The 12236-nt window shown below is 44.0% G+C and overlaps 1 protein-coding gene across 1 annotated transcript in view; it reads left to right on the forward strand.

Moving 5' to 3' along the window:
- Positions 1 to 12236, forward strand: part of EGLN1 (egl-9 family hypoxia inducible factor 1) — a 44663-nt gene that overhangs the window by 8849 nt on the left and 23578 nt on the right. The gene's annotated exons all lie outside the window — the stretch shown is intronic.

A 12236-nucleotide genomic window follows, 5' to 3' on the forward strand; every position in this document is an offset into this window, starting at 1 on the left:
GTGCGCAGCGTCGCAGGCTCGCCTTGAACGGTTCGGGTTTTGCTGAGCCCTGGCGCAGAATGCGGCCCGCCGAGTGCTGGGCTTAAAAATGAGGATAGGAGACTCGCATGGGTGAGCCAGTGCCCCTGTGGCACTGTAGACCGGTGAGTTACAGTGGGCGGCAGAGCCACAGCCGTGAGGAGCAGGCTTCGGGGAGATACTTTTTTTCTTTTTTTTTTTGTTTTGTTTTGTTTTTACTATCCTCAATTCTCTCTTTTGCAGAAATCTTACTCTTTAGCTGTATTTTGCTACCGGAGAACCGAGTCATCAAAATCTCCCATTGTATTGGCCTAATTTACAATTCCCGTCCAGTCCTTTAAATAAAATTCATGCCCTCGGTAAAGGACTAGTAATGAATATTCATCACTATCTTTTCAGTTAAAAAAAAAAAAGGGGGGGGGGGGGAAGCCCCTTCACAATTTGCTACCTCTGTTAAAACATAAGGAAGCTAGTGAGCGGGTAGGAGCCATCCCGGCGCGGTGGTTGCGCTGCCACAGACAGGCTGTTGTTGCTGCAGCTGCAGAATCTCAGCTGGTAGGAAGCTGCGGGAGGGAGGAGGGGAGAAACTGGAAGGCAAAAAACAGCCTTGGATTTGTTTGGGGCAGGGGAAACTCCCGCGATAAAGAAAAGCGGGTGGGAATTTTCCTTTTTTTTTTTTTTCTTTTTTTTTGAAATGCGATCTTTGCGTACCTTTAGTTGCACCAGTACTGTGCTAAAACTTTTTAACGGGAACATGGTCTAGATTCCTCCTAGATACCTGTTAGCTTGGACTTTTCTAAGCCAGCTTATCTTTCAGACAGTCCTAAATCTCTTCAAGGCCCCAGTGCTTCAAACTTGCACTCTAAAAATATCAGTGGCTTCGCTGGGTTTCAATTTTATGCAGCAAAGGGGAATACCGCTTCTGTTTTTATGTGCAGCGGTGTGCTTCTGTAAATAATACATGCCAGGGCTTTAGAAAAGGACTTTTTGGAATTGTAACCCTGAATCACGTGTGTGATTCCTGGGCTACATTTCCAAGTGGTAACCAATACTTCTGCTAATTGTGAAAGACAGAGAAAAATCTCTCCATGCGGCATGCTTTTGTAGCGTGACAGAAAAGCAACAAAGATTGTTTAGCCCTGCTTGGCTTTCAGTCCCTGCTGGAACTCCTCTGTATTGGGGGGATCAGAAAGGGTGCAGGGATCAGATCAGTAAAGGTGCAGTGCTTTACTCCTTGGTGGTACAGAAATGCATTGCTTTCTATCCTCTCACCTTCCCTTGCTTATCTCCCCACAAAAGTCAGTGCTTGTAGTGCTGCAGGAAAGCTCAGTTCCCTAAAGTTTCAGCAAGAGCAGAATGAAAACCGCCAGTCGCCCTCACAGATTCATCCCGGAGCTGGCTAAACTGAAGCAGTTGGCAAGAAGAGATGGGCAAGTCACTGGAAGGGTTTGATCTGTTGAAATGTGGGGTCTGTCAGTGTTTGGAAATGCTTATTTGTAAAGTCAGCAAGGATAGGAGCGATGCGGGTTTCACCTTCTCTCTTTTCTGTCCATGGAGAACTGCCCCTTTCCTCTGCCATTAATGCCGCAGTAAGTTGAGTCGAAGAGCTGCGGCGAGGCGGAGCAGTCTGGCAGTGGAAACTTCTTCTGTACATCCCTTCAGGGCTCCTGACTGTTTAGAGGTGGAAAGGGAAGATGTAAAGTAAACACAGAGACACCTCTTGGTTATCTGCAGTAATTCTTCACTTCTTGCCCCTGCTTTCTCTGAATCAAGGTTTGATTGCGTTGCTGCTGGAGTCCCAGTATGCTTTTTTATTTTTGGCAGTATAGATGGACATGCAGTGGAGATAACTGTAATAGCTGCAACAGGTTACTCCGTAGCTTTTCTGTTAGTGCGCTTTGCGTGGTGACAGCTGCTTACTTCATTTAGTCCAATACGGTCTGCTTTCAAACCTTCACGGGTGTATGGGATTTGCATTCACAGCAAAGACTTTTATAAGGAACTATCCATGTGTAATATTTATTCTTACTGGTTCCTTTTCAAGTAATAGCACCAAAATGCGTGGAAATGTAGCACACGTTGACTGACTGAGCTCTTACGGAGTAATTTTACTGCTCCTTGCATGCCTATGTTGCAATACTGTGGTTTGCATAGTCGGTGTGTGGAGAACTTGGCGTACCATTTTACTGAAGGTGCGAAGTAAACCCATTTGCAGCGTCGCTGGTGGGATTTGTAATTCCCCAGCATCTGAACCAGCAAAAGAATTCCAGCCCTTGGGGGTCCCTCTGCCCTCTCTAAAACACTACCAGTGCTAGCTGCACAAGGTGATGGGTTGGTACCTTCTTAAATGATTCCGTTTTGGTACGACACCTCATGCAACAGGGGACCTACTAGAATTGGGCTGTGCTCGTAAATGTCAGGGATGTAGCCATGCTGAGGAGATCGGGGGTGGTGAAGTCTAGGAGTTTGTTTCCTCAAAAAGTCATTTACTGAGAAATCAGGTGTGCAATGTTGCAGCTTTGAGGAAGAGGTGATTTTTGTATTAACAGTTCTAAAGGTGTGTTGGTTTGGGGTTTTTTTGAAGCCTAACTTTGTTTTTTTTTATTAGACCTTTAAATGAAAAACAAGCAAAAAAACCCAAACCACTTACAGCCAGTTATTTTAAATATTTTTGTTGGGTTCACTGCAGTGTCTTAGAAAACTGGCTTCGTTTTTGCATGTTGTGCAAGGGTTGACATTGTCACAGGAGCTTTTATTGAATCTTTAACCTTTACCAGATCTAGTTCAAGCTCTGTAAACAAGCATATCCTATTAGAGGGAATGAATCATAAATAAATCCATTCCACGGTGTGCTGAAATGCCTACCCTCTTTCTGTTACTGAGTCTTCAAAAATGTTTTGTTAATTAAATATACCTATAAAATCTTAAGCGTTTTATTCTCTGTGCTTTAACTAGCAGCTGGGTACTCTTGCCAAAGTGAACGGATTATTGCTCAAAGGTTTTAATGATGGTGCTGATCAAGGCTAATTGGTTTTGGAGTTGAGGAAAAATACCTGTAGATGAAATGGAAGAGGTGATGCCTAGATTTTCACTTCAAATTTAGTTAAGGCTTAACTTGTGTACCGGTTGGTGGTGTTGGCATTGAACTTGCCATCACTTCTACAAAGTGCCTACAAGCAGTACATGAAAAGGGGAAAAGAAGGGGGTCTTGAGGTGTATACCCTGCATCTCTTAGCCTGTAAAACTATCTCTCGGGGGGGAAAGCCACATTGTTTTAATGGAATCTATTTTAAACTGATTTACATTCACCAAGGCTGGTAAAGGACATGAAATAAGGTAGAATGTTAGGTGTGAGAAACCTGAGATTTTACATTTGAAAGTCCCTGTCAGGGGTTTTCTCTAGGCTAATTGGGCTACCTAGAACTGATCTACTTAAACTGAGGTGGTTCTGCTTAGACCTGGCCATCAGTAGATTACTCTCCAGCCTGAAAGGTATCTATATAGCAGTAGGTATATACTAGGCAACTACCTCTGAGGTGTGCGGACAGTACAGCGGCAGGTATAAGAGAATGGCTAACTATTTACTCATCTCAGAAGTCCTGACTAACTGCATTCCTTGCTTTTGTTCCCTTAGTCTCTTTCTTCCCAGACTCTTGCTTCCTTCTTTTCTCTAGCAGATGGTGGCATACACTTGCATACATGAGCTGTAGTGTCTTTCTCCTACTTCCTGTTATTTTCTAGGTTTTTCTTCTTCGATCTCTTCCCAAAATATGAATTCTCTTTTTTCCCCCCCTTTCTCTTATCAGTTACCACACTTGTAAGTGCATTTATTTCTGTTTCCTACCTCTCCTGTCTTAGATGGTCAGTGGAGGTATAAACCTGGTCATCAAAGTCAGGGGATGAAATCCTCCTGAATTTCACCCAGGTGAGAAGTCTTTTCCTCTGTCCCCACACAGAGGCTGAAAAGGGGCTAAGGGAGGGGGCAGCTTTATGATCTTTTTTTAAAATATTTTTGGCTAGGTTTATCTTTCCCCTATTGTGGACTCTGCTGATCATCTAAAACTTTGTGTAAGTCCTTTACTGGTATTGCAGTAATACTGGGAGATCCCAGTTATGGACTGGGTTCCTAAAAATCACTGTATAAATGGACATCTGATCTATCAGCTGTTCCTGCTTCTGCTCCCATTGCACCCAGCACCACCCATCTCCTAACTCTACCCCGTGTCTTTTATGAGCAGGAGATTGAATAGACAGTTTGATGGTCCCTGTTACATCCCTTTAGTTTTTGCTTCATTCCCACTCCTTTGTAACCTGACAGAAGAGCTACAGTTCAAATCACTCCATTTTAATGCTCTCCTGTCTCCACCAGTCGGCCAGTGGCACCCACTGCTTCTCAGCCGACAGCAGCTTAAAAATTTGCTTTATTGGCTGCACACTGCGCAAGCCTGCTTTTGTGCTTTTTCTTAAAATTGTTGAAGTACATGATTGGAGGCAGGGAGGGAGTAAGAAATAAGCAATCTCAAAATAAACTGACCTGATTGTAAGTACTTTAACTGCTGCTTATAATTCCCTGGATGCTCATCAGTTTTCAATGTGATGCTGCACGCTAGAGCGTCCTGGAGTTTTCCAAAGACCTTGAGTGCTCTGGATTCAGACTAGTCTGACTGTGCCCTATTAAATTAGCTTCTTTCAAAGTTGGTAATGTTCCTCTAGAAAATAATCCTTGAAGAGCGAGTGGATTTCTTGTACCCTGCTGTTAGCTTTTCTGTAAACTGGAAAGAAGAGGCTCTCTGCTCTGGCCATTTATTTATGTAGGAGCTTTCCTACAAACATGATGGATTACCGGTACCAGGGGAAGAGGAATGTAACTAAGGAGTAGTAATCAGCTGATAGAGCTGAAGCTGTCGGCAGCGGTGTAGCACTGAGAGGGGGCAGAGGGAACACGGGAGGAGGGTAGGTAAGTCTGAGGTTTGCAGATGCTGTTTAGAATAGCATGCAGGAGACCCGAGCGAGATTTCTGGATGTTCTTTCTATTATATCTTACTCTGCAAAACTTAACTCTGTGTGTGCAGCAGTAAGATGACAGATGAAAATAAGAGGTAGAGAATAAGGACTCAGCAACCAAGCTGGTACTGAGAAGTGGTGATGGTGGCAGAGTGACGGTAGAAGGAAAGCAAGCACAGAGGCGGGTGTGGGGCTCTGCTGCAGCTTGGGTGACTCCTGCTCTGATCCAGGGACCCATGAGCTGTAGCTGGGGGTCCAGGCTGAAGAATGTCTGTAAAGCGGGGGGCTTCCCCTCAATTTGCTTGTGGCATGCCTGGTTACAGAGATCCTTCTGTGTCGTTTTGGGGATTTATTTCACTATTACACCTTGAATTTATTTCTTGGTAGAAAACTTGCTGATCTAATTGGTTCCTGACAGATGACCGTATGGGTTTCAATTTGGCACTGAGTTGTGGGGAAGCGTGGCTTGGTCTCTCTCTGTCTCCCAATACTCACTTGGGTTGCTTGACCTTGGTATAGAATATGACCGATGCTCATCCTTACCAATTCTTTTCCCTGACGGTGATGTTTCTGTTGGCGATGGTGTTTTCTTCTAGACAGGCGTGCTGGTCAGCTAAGGATTGTACGGTGGGTGATTCATGGATGCTCAGCAGCCCACGGTTCTTACATCCCTGTTGGGGTAAAGCCCTGACATGCAATGAATGCAGTTTCATTTGTTGTTCCTCATGTACAAACATTTTGGGTCCCAAACAGAACAGGTGATCAAAAGGCTGTCTGTTGTCCTTAATGCAAATGATCTTTTCATCGAGAAGCACAGCATCTAGAAAGGATACTTGTTTATGGCCAGTGAAGGTGAAGCTGAGAACATTGCTGAGATTCTGGCAGGTTCTTCTACTAGAGAAAATTATGAAAATTACAAAGGTATACTCGTTTCTGAGGGGCAATTGTGTGGTGATTGTATCTTTGAAGCATGGTGCCTGAGGGTGGGGAGTACTGCCTGTGACTGCTAGGGACTTCTCCATGCCCCTGTCTTAGGCTGTAGTTCAGTGAACGCTTTTGGCTGGTGCTGCCGGAGAAGTAGTCACTCTTCTTTGCCAGCACAAGTATTTACATGGCCATCCTGTGAACTGGTTTGGGGAACCGATCCATCTGAAAAATAAACTGGCAAAAGTAGTGCTCCTGGTTCAGTGTGCGGATGTTTGTGCTGGCACAGGGGACTGGTGGATGATGAGACTTTCTTTCAGCAGCAATGCAAATTTATGCCAGCTTAAAGTGTTTGCCATAGTTTAACACTTAGGGACCAAATATCCCAAAATTTGCCCATGAAAATTTGAGCACACTTTAAGAAACCTTTGCTAGCTATGTTTTTTTTTTTTTTCTTTCTTAACTTTTCTTTTTTTTGTTCTTCGATGTTCAGTGTGAGACTTAATTCTTGCCATCAGAAATGCACTCTTCTGTCCTCCAAGGATCTTCCTTGTGACAGTTTTATACTGGTCTACCCACCATGTGATCCCATGCAACATGCACAAGGAAAAAAGTGTTTTCTCCAAATGAAAACTGATTATTCCCACCCCATCTCTGCCCGCCCCCTCTCCCCAAAGCTTCAAAACCAACCTACTAGCTAGATTTCTTGCACTTGTTGGCTGTCCCTATCCATTATTCTAGAGTTTTATTAGCACCAGAGGTGTTCTTGGTTTCTCTGTTTTAAGGCAGAGCTGGACTGGCATCCTCTGCGATGAACGCTGTGCTGCAGCTTGCTACTGTTTGCTGCTGCTGGTAAGGAAGGTCCCTGCTTGGCCGCATCACCTTGTGCCGGGTCCAGCACTTGCCCTGCTGCAGGGGCTCTGTCTGAAATGGACAACGTCCGTACTATTTCAGTTTTCTTGTCCTGTGTCCTCTCTGTTCCCTGGTGCATTAGAACAGCTCTATGAAATTCTAGGCTGGCTTGTTGCTTGCTTTTTTCCAGTCATTTTTGGCTGTGCGGCTGCAGTTAGTTTTTGAGTTGTTGCTGTTCTGGAGATTAGGAACCCATAGCCTTGTGTTTTGTGCGCATCGGTGATTTCAGTACACTGTAGGTAATTAATTTCATTTTTTCCTGTCAATGGTATCAGTCATTTCTGACAGTGGTGCCGCTTTGGTGCGCTATGCTGTCTCTCCTGCACAGAATGGGCTTGACGCATTACCACCCAAAAATCAAAAGGGATGCTTCCCATCATAGTTGTACAGCTTGAGAGGAAGAGCTGTCTTCCCTTGCCGTTGGCCTCTTGGACTGAAATTCCTTGGAAGTGATGTCCTGCCAAGTCATAGGACTGTCTGAACAGCAGTTCTCCTCAAATCTCTGAGTTAGTTGTATCAGTAACCTTGACTGGGTGTCTGAGAGATGTTTTCCCTTTTGCTAGGTGGTGCTTGATTTCTGAATAGGTTAGCAGCTATTTCCTGCAAATAAATCCGCAGCATATTCTCTGCTTTCGTGATATTCATAATTCAGTTGCAGTGTTTAGACTGTCCTGGTTAATACCTGACAGCTTTTGGCTTGAACAGGCTAGAGTGCTATTGGAATTTTGCAAAATGCTGTCTTTCTAGTTGCCACCGTGTTGTCCTGTACTGAGTTCTAGTACCTATGTATGGACCTGTAAGTAGGTACACAGTATACTTGTAGCTAGTAAGCTACATTTGACCCTGCAGCTTAAATGAAGGCTTTCTGCTGCAGCAGAAAAGAAACTTGTTTTATGAAAGGGAAGCGGATGCTCTGCATAGAGCAAAAGTTTCTTCTTGCCCTTCAGAAGCTTAAATAGGTTTTCTTTAGGCTTCTTGGAGAGCTCTTGTACAAAGACAGCACTTTTTTCAGTTCAAAATTCAGTTTGGGCCTGTTGTGAGTGGGTTGGTTAATTAATTCTTCAGTGGGGTGTTTGTGGGGCTCCCTGTCTCTTGAGCTGTTGTATTTTGTTACTTTACAGTAAGGGAGTGACTGTGGACAATCCAAGGACAAGTATACAAGTGTTTGGTTTGGTTTTTTTTTTTTTAAATAAACTCATTTGGAATGTATCAGTACAAGATCTTTAATTATTGGCATGTTTTTTTATGCTACACTAAGGACATAATATTTTGAAAGCAGTATTTTCAGTGAGCAGAACAGTAAAGTTACTTGATTTTGCAGCTACTACTGGAGTATTTACGATACCCTTTTTGTCTTCCACATTTGTATCTTACTACTTAGACCCTTCAAAAGGAGGACTTATACTGGCCTTTGTGGCCTATTTGAAAAAGTCATTTGGTGCTCATTAAATCCTTGTAAACTCCTTCCAGTTTCTGAAGATTGTTGGTTAACTAGAGCTGATGAAGCATACTTTCAGTGCAGGCTTGTGCCAGAATTATCTGGTAAGTGGCAGTCATAAGCTTCAGGTTGAAAGTGAATTCACTCGCTGTTCCAGGGCAGCGTCTGTCAAAAATAGAGCAATGCTTTTATGCACGTAACAGCTGCTTACACTTGAAGATTTTCTTGTTCTTTGGTATTTAACTTCAAACTACTCGAGAGCATTTTTGTTAGTGTATAATGTTACAAATAGGAATCGGGTAGAAATGTGCTTGCCTGCACGTCTGTGTGGACATTGTGTGTGAAGGTGGGGCGGTTGTGGATAACTTGTGTGCATAGTGCTCTAACGAAGAGATGAAGGCCATACCTGTAAGGTGATTAATGCGGCCTGGTGAAAAAGAAGATTTTATATCCGAGGATTAATTTTACACCATTTAGGGTCAGGCGAGCTCAGAGCACATGGTTTGACCATGAAGGCATGCTGGAGAGTACAAATGACGTACAGCTTTGAGGAGATGCTGCTACGTGTCCCCTGCTGTGAGAACAAAGCCTGAGACTGCCTTGCCTTGTTTCAGCAAAAACAAGCATTATGTTGGGAATGATACAAAGTGAATGATACACAGTGAAAGGAGTTCAGGAGGCTGTTCTCCCTCTTGGTCCTAACAGGGTAGAGAAATCACTGCGTGGATTGTCAGGTTTTGAGGGATTGTCAGGACTTGAGGGGTTTATATGTATTTGCTTGGTTTGGTGTTTGGGGTTTTTTTTAATATATATAAAGATATTTTAAATCTGTTTGCAGGAGGAGCTTGTATTGTCAATTCACGTCACCTTGTTCTTTTGATAGCTTGAAATTCTTAATGAAGTGGCAGAAATTCTTAATGAAGTGGCAGAGGCTGTAGGTTTCTCTGCTGGGCACACTCTTGCTGTGGCTTGCTGACCTTCTGGTGTGCCAGGGTCTGTTATCCTCCCGCTTGCGTAGTTCAAAAGGCTGCAGTTATATGGTTAGAACAGTCCTGAAGTTACTAGTTAAGTTAAACCAAAAAGTTACAATAATAGACTAACCTGACTGTTGTGATAATGTGGAATTTAAATTGCTACAGGTCAAAAACTTGGCCCATACTAATTCTGAGGCAGAAATCGTCGTATGTTGAAGTTCCCTGCACTGTGAAAAAGTCCAGGCATGCAACACGTGAAAGGTTTCCAAAGCAGTTTATAGCTGGTTAATAACATACCTTTCTTGTTGCTGCTCTCTCTCCTGTTCAGGCATCTGTTCAAGCAGCTAACCCTCGCTGTGGGCGCCCGGCTCCTTCAACAGCTTCTGCTGTATTTGCACAGCGTGCGGTCGGTGCTCGGCTGAAGGCGTCGGGCCCTTCCAGCTCCAGCGGTTGCTGCATTGTTGTTCAGGCAGCTGGCACGCAGCCTTGCTGCTGTGAGAAAGGAAACTGCGGCCAGTTGATAAGAGCATCTTAAACTGACTCAGTTTCAGCTGGCATGTTATGTGATGCCCGGTGAAATAGATGTTGGGTAATCGTGCCTCTGTTTGGCTTAGCCTTATTTGTGTCTCCTTTTAGCCCCTATATGACAGAGCATCAGCCAGTCAATAGCATTCTTCGTAATAGCTTTTTCAGGTTGTATGGGGAGAGGCTGAGCGAGCTGGGGCTGTTCATACTGGAGAGGAGAAGGCGTGGGGGGACCGTACCAGTGTGTACAGATACCTGATGGAGGGAGTGAAGAAGAGGGAGCCAGGCTCTCCTCGGCGGTGCCCAGTGACGAGGCAATGGGCACACTGAAATGCAAGAAATTGCATTTAAACGTAAGAAACGCTTTTTCCACTGTGAGGGTGATGAAACGGAGAAGCGGGTTGCCAGAGAGGTGGTGGAGTCTCCATCCTCGGAGATATTTGAACCCCGACTGCTGGTCACCCAGCCTGCTGTGGGTGACCCAGCTCTGAGCAGGTGGCTAGATTAGATGATCTCCAGAGGTGCCTGCCAACCTCAGCCCTGCTGTGGAAAAACAAACACTGCCGTTTGGAGTGGAGGAGATACAAAACAAGCCAATTTTTGCAATCTGTTAAAATAGGTCTTTTCCAGCAATGGCACAGGCAGTCCTAAGTCCTGCTTATTGCATCTCGGAGTGAAGTGACCAGAAGTCTGCCTCCCTACTAGTGATCATTTGCTTTTTAAAGGAACACTGTGATCAGATATCTAAGTAATGTAACAGTTTGAAATCTTCCTGGCTTGAATCCCTTTTGGTCATCCAGGTGGTTACTTGCACTACACTCCATGCTGCTGCCTCTTCATTGTGTTCTCCCACGTTGCCTGTTTTACAGTTCATATGGTCAGATGCCCATTGCGCAGTCCTGTCCTAGGGATAGCTTGCTGATTTAGAGCACGTGTACACTTCACAAGACTGATTTAAGCGAAGGTTTAAGAAATTCAATTATTTATCCATGGGGGGACTCATACTTTCTCTCCAAAATTATTTTAAAGTTATACATAATTTTGGGACCTCTTCTATAGTGAGAGGGCATAGCACACTAGAGATAGCCATCCTTTCTTTGCTAGACAGACGCCGTTTCAAAGCCACAAACTACCAAAAGTGCTTTACTTTAATATTTCCCTTATATTTTACTTTATGTAGCAAATTTGTAACAAACACCTGGACAAAATTATTTTCAGTACGTTTTAGTTTTATTTTACTTACGAAAAATGCCACCCACTTAACATTAAAAACAGTGCCAGTGAAGTGTGAGGAGGGAAGCTTTGAACAGGTGAGAGTCGAGCTCATCTGTTTTGTCAGGCTGTTGTATAAATCAAAAACCCGCAGCTCTCAACTTACGATCCTCACTCCCTATTTTAACTTCCAGCCATTCTTCCTTCTGTGTTCCCTGCATGTACTTGCTGCTCCTGCCCACTTTCCTCCTGCCTGTGCTCCCCTGGAGACCTTGGTCTGCAGCGGTGGGTTGAGGGAGGGGAGAAGGGAGAAGGAGCAGGTGCCGGGGGGGGCACGCTGCCCCCGCAGGGGTGCAGAGGACTCAGCTTGCCTCCGTTGCTGCTCTCTGCCAGGTATTCAGCAGTTGCAGGCACCCCGTCGCTGGGCTATCCTCTGCAAGGACTGCGTTCGAAAGATAAGAGCCGCGTGCCTCTCAGGAGATGCCAGTTTGACCATCCATGCCTTGTATCTAGTCGCAAATGGAAGCCAGATGGAGTTGTGCTCATCTGAAGTGACCTTCTGTATGAACTAGATGCTAGACCATCCCTAAATTATAGGTTAAAGCTATGTGTTTTTGAAGAGTATCCAGTCTTACTTTAAAAAAAAAAAAATAAAAAGCCATGAAACAAAGTATAAACCAGCTGTTGTTACTATTCAGATGCTGATGACCCACTCTGCTCAAAACTTACACCATTTTAGTTTCAGATTCTAGAAATTTGCCTTCTCATATTTGCTAGTTGGGAGTTCTCCCTTATCGGATGTCTCCATTTCACACAATTACTTGTCATCTATGTTCATACCGTTATATATTTGTTGTAAATAATCAATAATTGGTGTGTATATGAAGCTTCAAAATGTATATGAACCGATGCTCTTGTATACCATCCACCTTCTGGCAATTCAGGAACTCTGAGCCAGAGGCTGCATCTGGACCACTGCTCATAATATGCACAGATGGATGGGCATATTCGCCATTAATTTATGTAATCTTGTTTTAAAAGCCATTTGTACTTTTGGCCTCTGCAACATCCTGTAACAACGAGTCCCGCAGTTTGATTAGATGGAAAAGGAACTTCCTTTTGTTTCAAACCTACTGCCTGGTGATTTCAATGTCTCCTAGACTCTGTATTGTGAAAACTCATTTCCTGGTAGTTTTAGTTTTTAGGGTTTTAAAAGTCTGGCGTTTTCT

The sequence above is a fragment of the Egretta garzetta genome, unplaced genomic scaffold, assembly GCF_000687185.1.
Source record: "Egretta garzetta isolate BGI_Z169 unplaced genomic scaffold, ASM68718v1 scaffold118, whole genome shotgun sequence".
Classification (NCBI taxonomy): domain Eukaryota; kingdom Metazoa; phylum Chordata; class Aves; order Pelecaniformes; family Ardeidae; genus Egretta; species Egretta garzetta.